The sequence below is a fragment of the Bemisia tabaci genome, chromosome 10 (genome assembly GCF_918797505.1).
Source record: "Bemisia tabaci chromosome 10, PGI_BMITA_v3".
Lineage (NCBI taxonomy): Eukaryota > Metazoa > Arthropoda > Insecta > Hemiptera > Aleyrodidae > Bemisia > Bemisia tabaci.
Genome location: NC_092802.1, coordinates 4,085,586 through 4,102,507, shown reverse-complemented (window position 1 = coordinate 4,102,507; position 16,922 = coordinate 4,085,586). Strand labels below are relative to the sequence as shown.

Here is a 16,922-nt window from a genome sequence, read left to right as displayed (position 1 = left end):
CACAAGCCTAAATACACGTATGGACGGTGAAACTGCAAAAATGCGTATCTCAGTTGCAGCGTTTCAAAATCACCGCTCGTGCTTTAATTTTTAGAAGGAGACCCGACCAACTTTATGGCTTGAAATGTTCATAGAATATTCATCACTAAGAGATTAAAAATCACCGAAGTTTTCAAAAAATGCCGATAGTTTCCCAAGTATATAATAACGTTCGGCAGGGAGTCTGCGACGCCTCACTATGGATCGAGTCAGTGGGTGAGGTCGGACACTATTTGGAAACTTTAAACGCATATAACTCCGTGTATACACAATTTCGAGGTTCTAATAGTAATTTCATTGGTTTTCTCGTGAAATTTTCTCATGTAAGTATCCCTTGAAGTTGAAATTGTGACGAAATAAACATCAAAATTAGCAGTTTTAATTAAAAATTTCATGTCCGACCTCTCTGATTGACTCGATCCACTTTGCGCCGCAAACCGAGATACGCATTCCCTCAGTTTAACTATCAATATATGATCTCCTAGGTGCAATGGCGAAACTATAGCACGATAAAGTCCGGTAAATATATTAATGAAAATTAAATTGTGTTCTGCTATTTTACTCTAGAAATGAGGGTTGCGTCTAGTCTTACGTACTTCGATTCTCTCTCTTTTTCTCTTTCTCTGAGAAAATTACATCATTTGAGGTCTGGAGACTGGAGTCAATACCATTTTTATCTCCCAGCACGTCCATTGACTCCACATCCTCTACGGGTCAGCGACTGAGTTCCGATCTAAAGTACCTATGTGGAGAGAGTACAGGCATGTCGATAATTTTGAGGTTCGGTGATGGAGCTTTTAGGGCCCGAATGGGCAGCCAACATGAACTCAAATTATCCAGGTTGGTTTATTTTCACATTTGGTGCGACCCTTCGTTTGTAAAACACGTATTTGACTTGGTTTTTGCATAAAGCTCGTGTTGGCGAAAGAACACTTACCTATGAACATTCTTGGCCATCTTGGTTTGATATTGGAACCTGAAGATTGGCAGTGACGTTTTTTGTGTCAGTGGCTGCTCTTTTGTAGAGTACCTATATTGAGAGAGTATGGCCACTGGGGTTACCACCTCTGATTGGCTCCGCCATCTTAAGGCTAAATGGAGCCCTTAGGACCCAAAAATGGTGGACGCCATAAATTAAGGTAATGCAAAATGACCCAAAATGGAGTTTTCTTTGCTTATCGTAACGAGAAATTTACTCAAATGCACTATTGCGATATCTTTGCATATTTTCAAGGCTAATCGTGTGCAATTTTTGAGAAAAATTATCTTAGATGTAGTGAGGTTGGCAGCAAGTGCGGTTGGTGATAACCGTCAAAAGTTGGCAATGACCCCCCTCCCATCCTCAAAAACCAAAACAAAGCACCGCCATTTTTGGGTCCTAAGCCTCTCCATGGGGCCCAGTGGCCATACTCTCTCAATATAGGTACTCTACTCTTTTGGGCCCTAAAAGCGCTGCATTTCGACAAGTTCGTGCTCTCCCTAAATGGGCACACTATTCTGATGTGAATATTCTTATAACATCTTCGATTTCGTCTGAGGGGCAACCGCGCGCCGCGCAGCACGACAATCAGCATCACGTCACACTGTTGCAAATTAGAGACACTCCCCCCCCCCCCCGTCTTTTTCCGAGTGGGGCCTCAGGCTGGGTCCAAACGGGCCCCCTCCTGAGTTCGCGAAGGTTCACGGTTTTCGCGAAATCGCCGACACGCCGATTTTTGCTCGCAATTTTCGCTTGCAGTTTGAGTGTTCGCCAGAGTTGCCCCACACTGCCCGGTGACGGCATAGTTGTACAATAGGGGGGGGGGGGGGGGGGGCTAAGAGTTTTCCGAGTCTGGTGCGGTGCGTTGTGGCATTATTTGCGGTTGGTTACAACTGCGATTTAGCATTCCGTTTTCAATTAAAAACTGAGATAGTCTAGGTTCCTAAGTGGGGAAACTACGGACATGTCGCAATGTGGAGCTCTTAGGGCCCAAAAGGGCAGCTAACCCTCTAACACAAAAATAATGTCACTGCCAATCTTCAGATTCCAATATCAAACCAAAATGGCCAGGAATGTTCATAAATGAACGTTCTTTCGCAAAATTGAGTAAATTTATGCAAAAAGTAAGATAAATATGTACTGTGTAAACGACTGGTCGTAAAAGCTGTAATAAGTAACCTCTGTGGATGATTTGAAATCATAGGTTGGCTGCTCTGTTAGGCCCTAAAAGCTCCTTGACCTACCCTTAAAATGACCGACATGTCCATACTATCTCTATATAGATTCTCTAGAGATGGCAAGTCTCCAGGCACGTTAAGTAATGGTGTGTGTGTGTGTGGGGGGGGGGGGGGGGGGGCTGGTTGTTCCGGGGAAGTATATTCAAACCTTCACTACACAGAGAAGCTGCTTCAAGTATCGCTACGCTTGGAGCCCAATTTTCTTCTAAGGACTGGTGGAAATTGGAGAAAGGTTTCTATCTAAGAATTCACTGAGGAAGCGTATTTTATCCATGATGATGAACGACGACGCATCCTCGTCAATTGAATCGTTTCTTGCACTCACTATGAAGCGCATGCTAATATTTGCAATGAATTAACAGAGGTACTCTAGCGTGTCGTAGATATACAAAAAAATTATAGGGTTTTCTATCAGCATTAACTCATGATCTCCAACAACGCACGAAAAACAACTTCTATGGAAGGCATCAAAAAAATTTAACTCGAAGTCTCAAAAATTCAGTCCAGCCAGAATAGGTATGAATGCATTTATTGTTAAAAATATAAAAATTAGCCTTAGTTGATTTTTGGTTTTAAGTATACGGTTAAAAAATATGTAGTTAGTAGCCCCGTAAGGGGCTATTCGTATATTTTTTAAATACATACAAAAAAGTCTTAAAAATGACGTTCAAGAAAATTAAAACGAGGGGTATGGATTGTACCACTGACTGCACATTTATGAGAATGAACGCATTATGGTATTTTTTTTCGTGTTATTCTTCACAAAAATCAAGCGCACAACGTGGGGCTCGAACCCACGACCCCGAGATTAAGAGTCTCGTGCTCTACCGACTGAGCTAGCCGGGCTACTGCGTTATTAAGGCTGGTAACGCTTGGATTTGACTTTGGTATATGTGCCAAAACTGTCTTTTCTCAGGTATGAAAAGTACTCGCTAGACAAGAAAAATTAGACGATGTCAAGCAGGAAGTGTCGATCTTCAAGTGACATTTTTGGAATCATGGTTGTCAGAAAAAATACGCAGAGGTAAAATTGACTCAAAATTTATAAAGAGCCATGCACAAAGTGGCCCATTTTTGGGCCCCCGAAATTGGGGTCGAAGTGAGGTTTTTTTTCATCCTTAGGGTGACCCTTTACACATACTAAAATTTCAGATTGAGTATACGCACCGTTTTCGAGTTATGGGGGGGCAAAGTCCCCGATTTTCACCCATTTTTGCAGGTGTTTTAATGTCGAACTCTGGCTGTTACGAAGTACCAGATCTAGATATTGAAGCGCGGTTTGCGGTGATTTGTTCAGCTATTCCTGTAGTATTTTTCCACATCTTTCACAAAGCCCCAAATGGTTTTTCGGGGGGCGGGGAGGGGGGCTTTATTCATACTATCATGACCGTTAGCGCATCTTACTGACTTTACTTTGTTCTCTTCGCTCCACGCCGCGGTCACGATGGTATTTTCTGTTGGGGATTTTTCTTCTTCTTCACATTTTACCAATTTTCATGTCCTCCCCCTCTTTTCCCCTTTTTACCCCCTCCCCCGCAATCCAAACACTTCCTCTCAAGTGCTTTTTCCTGTGAGGCAGATGACGGGGTCATATGTGGGGGATTATTTTTCTTTCTTCACGATTGATAAACTTTGACCCAACTTACTTCGCCCTTACAGGGCCCTCCTTACCCCTGTATTATCCCCCCCCCCTGCCCGCTCCACTTTACTTGAAGTATTTTGCTCCCTCCGCAGCAGAAATGACGATTTTTCCTGTGAAGAATTGTTTCTTATTCATATTTTTCACGTTTCTCTTTCCACTGCTATGTTTGACTTATTCTTTCCTAGGTACATTCTCTTCCACTTTCTCTTCGCGTGACCATATTACTCCTACAAAAAAGTAGTAAAAAGTAGAAGAAAAGTGAAAAGTAAAGAGAACGAGGCAAAAGAGGGACAAACAAGAGGGGAAGGGGAAGAGGAAGAAGAGGGGGAATAATGGAGAAGAGTAGGGGGTGGCTCCCCTGTATTCAGTATTTCAGTACCTAAACATAAGTAAAACATTATTTGCCAGAAACTTTGTCATTTCTGCTGCGGAGGAAGCAAAATACTTCAAGTAAAGTGGAGCGGGCAGGGGGGGGGGGATAATACAGGGGTAAGGAGGGCCCTGTAAGGGCGAAGTAAGTTGGGTCAAAGTTTATCAATCGTGAAGAAAGAAAAATAATCCCCCACATATGACCCCGTCATCTGCCTCACAGGAAAAAGCACTTGAGAGGAAGTGTTTGGATTGCGGGGGAGGGGGTAAAAAGGGGAAAAGAGGGGGAGGACATGAAAATTGGTAAAATGTGAAGAAGAAGAAAAATCCCCAACAGAAAATACCATCGTGACCGCGGCGTGGAGCGAAGAGAACAAAGTAAAGTCAGTAAGATGCGCTAACGGTCATGATAGTATGAATAAAGCCCCCCTCCCCGCCCCCCGAAAAACCATTTGGGGCTTTGTGAAAGATGTGGAAAAATACTACAGGAATAGCTGAACAAATCACCGCAAACCGCGCTTCAATATCTAGATCTGGTACTTCGTAACAGCCAGAGTTCGACATTAAAACACCTGCAAAAATGGGTGAAAATCGGGGACTTTGCCCCCCCCATAACTCGAAAACGGTGCGTATACTCAATCTGAAATTTTAGTATGTGTAAAGGGTCACCCTAAGGATGAAAAAAAACCTCACTTCGACCCCAATTTCGAGGGCCCAAAAATGGGCCGTTTTTGGCCCTTTTTGTGCATGGCTCTTTGCCTCCTCTTTTTGCCCATTATTCATCGAAACATCTTTAAAAAATTTCTTAATTTTTTTAGGTATATTTTAATCTTTTCTCGTTATTTTCTGGAAAATTGAGGAGATGGGGGATCAGATCAGTCCTTACTTGAAAACATCGTTTAATTAAAAATCTACAGCTTTGTTCTATATTTCTTCTTTAGGGCAATTCTACGTTCGTAATTTTGCAGTGGCTTTTTTGTTCCGGGTGTAAAACCTAGCTATTTGCTGCAGTTTTTATCAAGGGGCCAGTTGAAAAAGGTTATCACATTCGATACAGAATAATCAAAGTTACCGAGTAAAAAAGATCGACTTGAGCAGTGAAAGGATTGATTTCATGAGCGAAGATATCGTCTCTGGTCGAACTTTTGATAAAATATAACCTTACCTCAACGTTGCTCTGGCTTGAAAAGTCGATAAAAATGTAGTTTAAAAGTTTCGTAGGTAATACGTTATTTAGTTTGCTGGTAGATAGCTTGCAAGTTTATCATGGTATTTTGAGAAAAATGTTATAAAGGAAAGAAGAAATAAGGGGCTTGGAGGACAAAGCGCGTAAGTGCAGTTTTTGCTCGAGAAATATGTGTTTGAAGTTTTGAGATTACATGGCTCCTCATGGCGGAAAGAATGTTTAAACTGACTATTTGATGCTTTAAAATTGGAATTTGGGAGCGAATTTTATGCAAAATATGCATTATGACTAGTCGTACTTGAAATCATTAATATCTCAATTTTTCCAAAAACTGTACTTATGCGCCTTGCCTTCCAAGCCCTTTGAATGAGATCAGAGCCCTGGTAAAAATTGGCAGTAGAATCTGTGTTCCAAAATACCATAGACCTACGGCCGGCTGTAAGATTTCCAATAGCTTCTATAGCCGGCTACACAATTTCTTATAGCATTTTATAGCCGATGGCGATTAAGCAACTCACAGCCAGGCGATAAAGTGTATGCTAAACTTCACTAATTACGGATACTAGGACTTGGTGAGTTTTTGGACCACTACTCTCTTTTTGAGCCGTAGTATCTTGATTTATTTTGCGAGGAAAGCTCCGTACTTTTGATGGATGTCTGCCATTACTGATATATTAGAGCGCCTTCAGTTTCGTATGATACTGTGCAATACCTCTGGTGTGAAATAGTTGCTTCAAGCGCCGTGGCAGGCGGGCAGCCAGCGCGAAACACGCATTGGCGCCTACAAACCTAACAGGGATACTTCACGCATTCGTGAAGTATCCCTTTTAGGTTTGTAGGCGCCAGTGCGTCGCCGCTCCGCTTTGTATTAGGCTCTAATATTTAATCAGGCGGAGTCAGTGTTATTCAACTCATGATTTTGAAATGTTTGCACATCCTGTATGGATTATTCTCATTTTAATTGATGAAAAAAAATATGTATTAAAGGAAAATATAATGTGGGTTTTGTAAATATTAAGGTGGTTCCGTATCAAACTTAATGATTTCCAAAGCACACGAATTTCTACACAACTTCTTATAGCCTTTTATAATCGATGGCGAAAAAGCAACAGCCAGGCGGTAAAGTGTAAAGCCCGGCGATAGGAACTATAGCCCGGCTGTATAATTTTTTATCGCATCGTATAGCCCGGCCGTATGATTTTCTCCGCATTCTACAGCCAGCTATATGATTTTCTGTAGCCTTTTTTAGCCGGATATAAGAATTCCTATGGTATTTTGAAACGCAGCTCTTATCGCCAGTTTTTACCAGGGAGGAGCAACTCCCTACAATATTCTGTGCCCAATTTGTCACGAGATACATATTTTAACTTTGGTTTTTTTTTTTTAAAATATATTTTTGTCCGGTTGATAATGCTCGAAAAACTGGGCGAGACGTCTTGTGTTTATCTTCCTCACTCGAAAACTTTTGGGAGTCACATCAGTCTTTGAGGTCAGAAAAACGCGATTAATAGTACTCATAAACGTACCCTCCTGAATGAGACAATACATCAAGACGAGATAGTACAGTGTAAGCGAGACAAAACGTTTTCATAAGAACTGCGGCCGGAAGTTTGTTGCCAGCCAGGCAACCCCCCCCCCCCCCCCCCACAATTCCATACTTAATATAATCGTAATAATTAAGCGCAATTTTGGAGTTACGTAACATACTCAAATGTGTGTCATGGCTTTTTCCTAATTTTTTGTTGTATAGTATGATAATTTATTTGTATTATTTTTCCTCACTCTCCTTCCCCCCCTCCCAAAAATTTACCAAACTTTCAGATAAAGAGGGAACAAAAGGAAGGAAAACTTTAGTGACACGCTTTGCAGCGAATAAATCGGATGCAAAATTGCGATCTCGTCAGTAGAGACTGCTCCTGATCGTCGAGTTCTCAAGTAAGTTTTTGAATCCACTACTTTTAAATACTGTGAAAATTAGCCAAAAATTTTGCTTTCACATCGATCCTCCGTATTTCATGTTTTTCAGGTTCGAAATGATTTATCAATTTTTTTCACAAAAACCGACATCAGTTCATGTGCTCCTCTCAAAGCTGCAAAAAAATCGCTGTATTCACTGGAATATTTTCGTTTTTATCACGAAAATTTTACACAGTGTTTGAAACGAGCAACGAACTGAACTTGCATCCGAGTAAAAAACTGCCTCTTGAAAGACTAAAGTTAGAGTATCAATTGGACTGCATTTTGCAATTTGGAACTATAGATTCTGGCTCATCTGAAAAAAGACTTATGTGCATATGGAAACCAATGGCACATACGTTGTTTTTAAACCAGGCCAGAATCTATAGCTCCAAATTGCAAAATGCAGTCCAATTAGACCGCGTTAAGCAGAAAGGAATCTAGCCACATCGACCATTACCAAATTTAATGGGGCGATTCAATTTTTTACATGAAACCTGCACGGGCGGAACTAGTTTGGACACGGGGGAGAGGTTTCCCCTCCTCCCAGAATCTACTTGGTCCCTTCAAAAAATGTTAATCCATAAGTAGAAACCGCTTTCACAGCGCTCTCTGGGCCTTGAAAAGCCAAGCCACCGCAGTAACCAGTCTTCCGACAACCCTTCCGGAACTTGGCACTCCCTCATTTAATTTAAAACCCCCTATCGCCATCTTTTCACTGGATGTTCCCTCGTCTCCTCCCAGGAGGAATCAATGAAGCATCCAGTGGCGTGGCGTGAATTGCGATATATCGATTGTTATGCCATTTAAACCTATGGTAAAGAATCGATTATTAAGGTGGTCGCTGCGAACACCCTATTTATCGATCCTTTTCCATAGGTTTAAATGGCAGATCATTCGATAAATCGCAAAGCACGCCACGCCACTGTCTTCCTCAGCAGCTCTTCCTCCGTCATGCTGCATCATGACCATGATATATCAGACAAGCTGTTCAGTCTAAAGTCAATTGCGCTGTCATTTTTGACTTCCCCACGATCTGACGCACTCCATCAGTGTAGACCCGGAGAAATGTGAATGATTTTGCGTAATAATTGGGTGGCATATTTTCAATTGGACGTATTTCTATCAAACGGAACTAAGCGCCAATTTGAGTTCCTTTTGAGGAATTTAGAATCCCGGATAGCGCGTTCTGTCAAACGGACCTAAGCGCCATGGAAAAGCATTGCGAGTATAGGACGGAATAAGCCGGACGCCCGATTCCGCCGCCAATCCAAGCCCCCTCTACCTTCCTCACTCTATGGCGCTTAGGTCCGTTTGATAGAAATACGTCCAATTTTAGAAATTTTAATTCAATATATTTGTTGGTGAGGACAGCTCAAAATTGGACCGAGTTTATCCCAAAGGAACCGACCCACATCAAGTTGAAACTGAGGAAAAGAGGTTTGAAGCTTCATTCCTCAATGTAGAAAATAAACTTTAACTCCTCTTTTCACAAAGTAATTTCTGTTTTTCAACTTTCAGCTTTTGGCGAGAGAAAATATACGGTTAGTTGAACTTGAAAACTTAGCTTAATTTTTTCGAAAATGTGGGTAGGTTCTTTTCTGATAAACTCGATCTGATTGCTCCTGAGACGACTCAGATTTTTGGAAATTTTCTAAGGGAGGCACCCAGGTGACCTTTTGAAACTACGGAACTCCCCTGAACACGTATCCTTCAGGAGTTGGAGCAGTCCCTGATTTGTCAGGAGCAGCATTTGGACTGAGCAGTCAGTGTACTATAATTTTATCCATAGAAAGTCTACGCAATTAGGTGTATCCCTTGTCGTCACCCCTCTGACGTAGGGTCGTATCTCTATTTCCACTTGAGCCCCGGAAAGCAAGTTTCAAGAAGTTTAAGAAGAACAGTGCTCGCACGAAAATTGAGACACACCCTTACGCAAGAGGAGCAACATTGTGTGTAAGTATACCCTGGTAAAAATTGGCAGTAGGATCTGTGTTCCAAAATACTATAGACCTACAGCTGGCTGTAAGATTTTCTAAATGGCCGGCTATACAATTTCTTATAGCCTTTTATAGCCGATGGCGATAAACTGCATAGCCCGGCGATAGGAACCATAGCCTGGCTATATAATTTCTTATCGCTTCGTATGGCCTGGCTGTATGTTTCTCTTCGCTTTCTGCAGCCAGCCATTTGATTTTCTATCGCCTTCTATATTCGGCAATAAGAATTCCTATGGTATTTCGAAACGCAACTCCTATTGCCAATGGACGACCAGACAAGGTACAAAGTGAAGCATTCGACCCACGTAGAGTATTGAGTTAATAGTGACCGCGCAATTCAAATTTCCCTTGACGAATGTAAAATAAAAACATTGATATCTTATTTAGGAGTTGATTTCCGTAATTTTTGATGCAAGAATCTAGTTCTACGTGAAAGTCTGGTCAAGAGAAGTGTATCAAAATGCTTCTATTCGTACCTTGTCAAGTGGTCCATTTCTACCAGGGTAGCAGACACGCTCGGAGATTTTCTGTGCGATATTGTCTAATCTTTCAACGTCTGTTATTTTTAGTTTTCTCAACATTTTTCGCCGTGGAAAGAAGAGCATACCCCTTACACAGAATGAAGGTAATCAAAATAGCTTTTCTCGTCCTCTTCGCCGCAGTGGGGTTCATTTCTTTGAGTGCCGCAGCTAAGTCATCTGCCTGTATGAACTCTGCAGACATGATGGAAGTATGTTCTAGTTGCCCGTCTACGTCAGCATGCACTAGAGTCGTCACCAACATGATGAGTAGTCCCACTGCCACTGCAGGTACATAGGGGGTAAAAGAATAATAAAATGTGACTAGAATGATGTAAATATACATTTAAAGGGATAGCAGAACTTAGAGGATGGTTGTGGAAGGATCGTGAGGAAAAATCCGTACGACTTTCAACTTGACGCTGATTCCATGACCAACGCCTTAAAAATCGTGTTCTGTATGTTTGAACATTGAGCTAAAACAACCAAAGTCATGGTCAATATATACCAAAGCTTCTTTTTGTGTGGTTTATATTGCGAATTTAAAATAAATACGGTTTGTTTAAAATATCGCTGCTTTACCTCATTTTTAATCCATCATTATTAATTGGACGCATTTCTGCCAAACGGAACTATGTGCATTGTGATTGTGACGTGAGCCCTGTTATGCATATGTTCTCTTGGGTCTCAAGGCTCATGTCTTAATGCACATAGTTCTGTTTGGCAGAAATACGTCCAATTGTTTAACAGTCTCCTCGGGGCCACCTCAGTCGAGAGATAAGTCGAGCCGTGGATTATCAGTTATTAATATTTTCCCATTTGAGGCCATGGCAAAGAATTGATTATTAAGGTGTTCGTTGCGAACATCCTGCTTATCGATACTTTTCCATAAGTTTAAATGATAGATCAATCGATGTATCACAAAGCACTGAACCACCCGGACGCGGGGAGCCAGAATAAGAACTGGACTACATTTTGCAATTAAACACTACAATTTCTACGATTGAGAAACCATTTAAGTACCATCAATTCCCTATGCACACAAGTGTTTTTTACGCATGAGCCAGAAATTATAGTTTCTGATTGCAAAATGACCAAAACGTAGTCCAACTATAGAGTGGCTATTGCACATATGTCCGGTTCGATTTGCGTCATTGCAGACGTTCTTTTATGCTTATCTTTTCATTAAAAAACTAGGCAATGCCTGGAACTTTTTCAATACCTGAAGAATGTCCGGAGTAAGTTCTAAGAAATTATGTTGGTTTGTTGCCCTCAAATAAAATGAAATAGAATCAGAAAATTTGGAAACACCAGAATCGAGATACGTCGTTTTTCAGTTCAAAATAGCCACAGCCCTTCTTTGTTATACAAGTTTTAAAGGATATATAGGAAGTTGCCTTAAGGGCATGAAATTTAAAAAAAACAGACAGGAAAAAACATCCCTCGAATGAAGATTTTTTTTAGAGAAGCGCTGAAGAAAAAAAAATATCCGTTTATTCTTTCCTGTTTTGCTTCGAAAATCTTGGATTTTCTTTAACCCTTTTATCCTTTTGAGGGCTGATAATGTTTTCCACGAGAACAAGTCAAAAATTCATATCATATGGTGCCAGTAAAGTGTCGCTCCTATTCCAGAGAAAAGTTGAAAAAAGAGACCGGAGTGCATCCCTCCTACCTTTGGCTGTGCTGCTCACGTAGCCTTTGCACAATCACTACAAATAGGGTAAACGAAAACGATAAAATGGTAACAGAGCAAGGGATAGGACTCGCGTTGATGACGGCGCAGACATACAACTATTCGTACTTGATGGATGTCCGTGTTGCATGTGCAAAATTGAAGGCGCGATGGCGGAAGGCGTAAACTCTCAGTGCTTCGTCCTAGTTGTTTGTCTCCATGCTTCGCTCATGAGTGATGCGGCATTCTTCGGCTCGTCAAAGGGACACCAGCGCGCTGATTATTGAAATTGATAGACAGAGCTATGGACAAAGAAGACTTACGAAGTATGGATTGATCCTACGATTGGTTGAAATAGATGGTTCTTATGGGCTACAGAAGAAAATGATGAACTAACTATAGGGTACCTAGTGGGTTGCCGTTAGTTCGTCTATCCTGTCCTCCTTTGTCCATCTTCTTGTCAACAGCTTTGTCTATCAATTTCAATAATCAGCCCGCCGGCGCTCATTCACACTGGTATAAATAACTTCTCTGGCTCGTTTTGCTGCGATGGTAGTGCAAACTCGTGGCGGCAAGGAAAAAAAAATTCTACATTTCGAGACAAAAAAGTTCCATGTCAAACCCAAACGGAGTTATGGTGGTCTGAAGATTGCACTTAGAGGAACAACATTGTTTCCAGGAGTAGTGTGGGCAGTCACGAATACCGATATGCTAACTTGTTTTTCGGATGACCGACTTACTCCGTGCAGTTCACCCGATAGCATAAATATAAAACATTTGGATGATCTTATACGGCAACGCTGTGTTGCGCTATTATTTCAGCTTAGAAAAAGATCCATCCAGCATTGTCAGATCGAACAAACAACTGAATTCTTCTGCATTTACTACGCGAAGAATATAAATGTTCTTCGGCTCAGCTAGACAACGCAGGCCAAGAGTCCGCTCACAACTCGACTTCTAGCTTCCAAGCTCCCATTCACATCTGAACTCGCTCTAGCTTTTTTTGCTACATATTCAATCAATTCATTTTATTTTTTCTATGTTTTTTATTACGTTATCAATAACTTTGGTTTAGCATTATCGGTATGCTAGTTCCTCTTTCCCCATTAATATGCAGTTTCCGCGAAACCTAATAGAATGCAATTTTTTTCCTTTTTTTAAAAATAGGAAAATATCCGTGTTCGTATGGATTTTGTTTGCTTCGATGAATTTTTTTCTAGAATATTAGCTCTATTCCAAAGTGACCTTCTATCTCTGTTTCCCAGCCCGTTAGGTATGAGTATCATTCCTTGATACCGATGTTTAAAATTATACTTTTTTTCAATTCCTCGAGGGGCTTGAAAGACAAGAAGTGCAGTTTTTTTTAAAAAAATTGAGGTATTAATGATCTCATTAAAACTAGCTTTAATGCATATTCTGTGAAAAATTCGCTCCCAAATTCGAATTTTTAAGCAGCAAAAAGTCAGGTTGAACTTTCTCTAAAAAAACACCGAAGATCTTGATTTTTTAAGTTTCAATATTCTTCCACTTGAGTCAGTGGAAAAATATGGACTCAAGTATAGGGAAATTGAAATTTCAAACACCAAGATTTTTGGTGTTTTTTGGAGAGCGCGAAATGTATTTTACATCAAGAAAAATGTCAAAGCCTCAAAAGTCAGCCATGGGCATCGTTTTCCCGCGAAAATCGACTGAATTTGGAAGACATATATGGTTCCGATTTCCAAAGTTATTTTCCAAATGAAATTCAAAAGTGTCCGTCGGGCGTCTGATTGGCTGAAAAGTAAGCGCAGGAAGATCAGGCGGTAACTCACCTCTGCTATTCAACGAGGACTCTGATTTTCTCTTGGGTTCACGTTGAAATCATTAGAAAATCCAGTTATAAACGTTGTCTTCATGATAAAAAGGAACTGATGAAGAGGCGATGTCGATACGATTGTTGAGAGTTGCCTATCAAAATTATAAGGCTCCTCTACTTTTTGATTGCACTTTAAATAACTACCGGATTATCGAGTAAATGTATTTTGATACCCTCTTCCCGTTTAAAGTTGACCAAAAAGAAAAGGCACAACTTAATGTACCGCATTCAAAAGTCGCATCGAGAGCTTAGAACTTTCGTAGAAATTCTGAGCATATTTCTTGTTCATCTCAAATTGCGCAGGGAGAATTTTAATCATGGACGAATTAAAGCCAATTAAGATACGCGTGTAATTGCACCCGGGGAATAATTACGCTCTCATCGAGACTGACTGTTATTTTTATGTTATTATAGCATTTCCAAGATCTCTCAAATTTGTGAGCATCATCCCAGGTAAAAAAAATTCTATGCTCTCTCGAGATGCGTGGTGGATCTTTAGCACTTTACAGAACAAGTCGATAGTCGATAAATCTCTCAGAATCTTTGAGCATCACATCACGCTGTAGAATGTCAGGCACTTCTACATATGATCAAGAAACAACCCTAATTTAAAGTTCACTGAAAAAGTTTTTACTTAAGGTATAATTTTGACTTAAAGCGTCGTTTCTTATCGACAAAATTTTATTTTTTTTAAAGTCAAATTCGTGCGGAATAGACTTAAAGTCAGTTTTTTCTTAAAAAAAAGTGTCGGTTTTTTATCGTTAAGTTTGAGTTAAAAAACGGTAGTAAAATAACATTTCTTGAGCTCAAAAAAACTGCCTTTAATTGAATCGGCACAGATTTAACTCCCCCCCCCCCAAAAAAAAAAAATTGCCGACAAAAAACGATGCTTTAAGTCAAAATAATATCTCAAGAAAAAAACATTTCAGTGTTATCAAGACTTTTGAAGACTTTTAGAGATGAGACAACCGATGATTATAGCTTCGAGTAAAGTCAAGTGCCCAATTAATTTGACAAACCTCACTTTGTTTGATGAACAGAATGACCCAACACGTTGTTCAGCATCCACCTAGAAGGTAGGTCAACAGTTGGATGTTTAAGTCCCGACAGTGGCGAGGCGTGAACGGTCGATTATCGATATTTCCCCATTTGAGGATATGTTAAAGAATCGATTACTAAGGTGTTCGTTACGAACATACCGTCTACCGATCCTTTTCCATAGGTTTAAACGGCAGATCAATCGATTTATCGCAAAGCACGCCACGCCACTGAGTCCCGAAAGTAAAAGCTTTCATCATTTCCAAGATACCAATCATCAATAGAGGGCATCACTTGTCCCTACGTTACCTGGCGTCAGTAATTTGCAATGTAAAATATGGTAGAGCCGTTTCACGAGACCGCAAACTTGTTAAGACGAAAGCCCGGCCGGTGTGGTGTGATCAATTATGAATATTAAGAGATTATTTTCCTCTTGACATTCTTACATACTTTACGCCGCGCCAATTAAATGTGCTATGTTGTCTCAGCCGCGTTGTTGACTGTTTGATATTCATTTTTTAGTTGACAGTCAAAAATGATGGTAACACTTTTGAAGAGCGAAAATTCAGGAACCGGTAAGGGCTACTGGTTCCCTATCAAAGATGAACAGGAACCAGCGGTCTGCGAATGACATGTTTTCTCATGAAAATATGACTTCAATCTGGAGCTTTCGGTAAAAAGTTCAAAAAGCGAAGGGTTAACTAAGGCTCTCCTCCTGTGAAGAATGCCACGGACAATTTTAGTGACACCTAATGGTTTTTGTCATCTTTGAAGTTCTATTCTGATTTAAAAAAACAATTCAAAACTGAGGCGCTTGGCGAAGAAAGGGCATTTCTTGGTTGCGGTGTCTCCAAATTTCCGCTGACATTTCATCCATTATGACTAAAGCAAATTTACAGAGTTTGTTGTAACTTTTACTGAATTTTCTTAATGATTTTACAATGCTGAAAACTAAAAATTTCAGAAAATTCACCCAAAAGTTTCCTCTCAAGAACATAAATTAGCGGTGAAGATTCTAAAACACCGCAACCAAGAAATGTCCTCTCTGCACCCAACGCCCCATTTTGATTTTTCCGAACAAGTCGTTCACAACGTTCTAAATCTCAGCAATAGGTAAATGAATCGCCACCTCTCGCATCCCATGACTTTAAAGAGAACCTAATTTTTCAAAAAAATGTGCGCACATATCAACTCGGCAACGACGAATCGGCTAAATAGACTCGATGAGACTTACAAGTCCTGTTTTTTCCTCCTTTCTGACCTAGCGTATGATTAATTGAAGCCATCACGCTAATTCGTCTGATTCTATAGTCGACACAAATCGCACGCCAAATGATGGTGCACTTCTCATGGACGTCCCCGCACCGTGCTGTCTCTGCGGTCACTAAAGAGGAAGAAGCTATTTTTTCTCACTCGCAAGGACGCGAAACGAACTTGCAGGGTACATGAAAAATAAGAAAAGAAAAAAACAAAATAAGAAATCTAAGAAGCGAAGCATCAAGGTACGCAGTGCCTCCCCAAAAAGTGTTAAATAGGGAGAACATGTCAAAAACTTCCAAATCGATGACCAAAGTTCGAAATCGCGTATCTCCATTTGCAACATCACACCCTTCTTGTCATTCTTCAATTTTTTTTTTTGGAAAACTGGTCAACCTGACGGCTTGAAAACTGCCTTGATTTTTCTTCTCTGTCAGCATGAAATTCCGTACAGATTGAAAGCTTCAAAGTTGGCTTGTTTCTCTTCAAAGAAATAAAATAGGAGCATAGATTTTGAAGCACTGCAATTGAGATACGTTGTTTCTCCCATTGTACCCGAATAGATGCAATATGATTCACGAAATTTAAACTTTCATTTTATCATTGAGATCGAGAAACTCGATATTTCAGTAGGCCTACCATAATCACAATGTTGGGTGATTCCAGTCAACGTTGGACGTTCACTTGGAAAAAAATGTCCTAAAATTCAGAACTCATCAACTGAGCAACTGACCCTAAAGTCGCTTTTAAAAGTGGTGATGACACACTTCAAGGTAAGTTCTTGGATCGTTTTTTAGAGTGTAAAATGAGTAGGACGTGAGTTCAGAGGCTTCATACCTTACACATCATGCGAGATAAAAGTTGCACTCTGGCCTTTGGTCAAAATTGAGTCCGCGTATGCGAAAACGTCCGATGTCCAAGACAGTGTTTCAGAATTTGAGTGGACGATTCCGTCTCAACTTAAGGACACAATATGGTTTAAGACGTTTGGAAAATATAAAAACAAGTTGGAGTCGATATATGGCAAGAGAAACCACTGTAACTATGAAACCATGTATTGGACAACGGACGTTTTCGTATGAGTCGATTCAATCAAACACCCGAATTCACTATCAAAAAATATGCAGGTGTGTGCGTCTGCGAAGACACCTAAGTTATTGACCCGCGTTTGAT

At 40.4% G+C, this 16,922-nt stretch overlaps 1 long non-coding RNA gene and 1 other non-coding gene across 4 annotated transcripts; one reads left to right on the top strand and one right to left on the bottom strand.

Moving 5' to 3' along the window:
- Positions 1-775: 775 nt before the first annotated feature.
- Positions 776-10,488, top strand: LOC109041888 (uncharacterized). Of its 3 annotated transcripts, XR_011900658.1 has the most exons (4): positions 2,401-2,772; positions 3,173-3,280; positions 7,275-7,388; positions 9,979-10,488. It is a non-coding gene; the product is annotated as an uncharacterized lncRNA (long non-coding RNA). The 3 variants fall into 3 exon arrangements; XR_011900659.1 differs by lacking the exons at positions 2,401-2,772; positions 3,173-3,280 and adding an exon at positions 776-879; XR_011900657.1 differs by lacking the exon at positions 3,173-3,280.
- Positions 3,030-3,102, bottom strand: TRNAK-CUU (transfer RNA lysine (anticodon CUU)). Its single transcript has one exon. It is a non-coding gene; the product is annotated as a tRNA-Lys (tRNA).
- Positions 10,489-16,922: the final 6,434 nt, after the last annotated feature.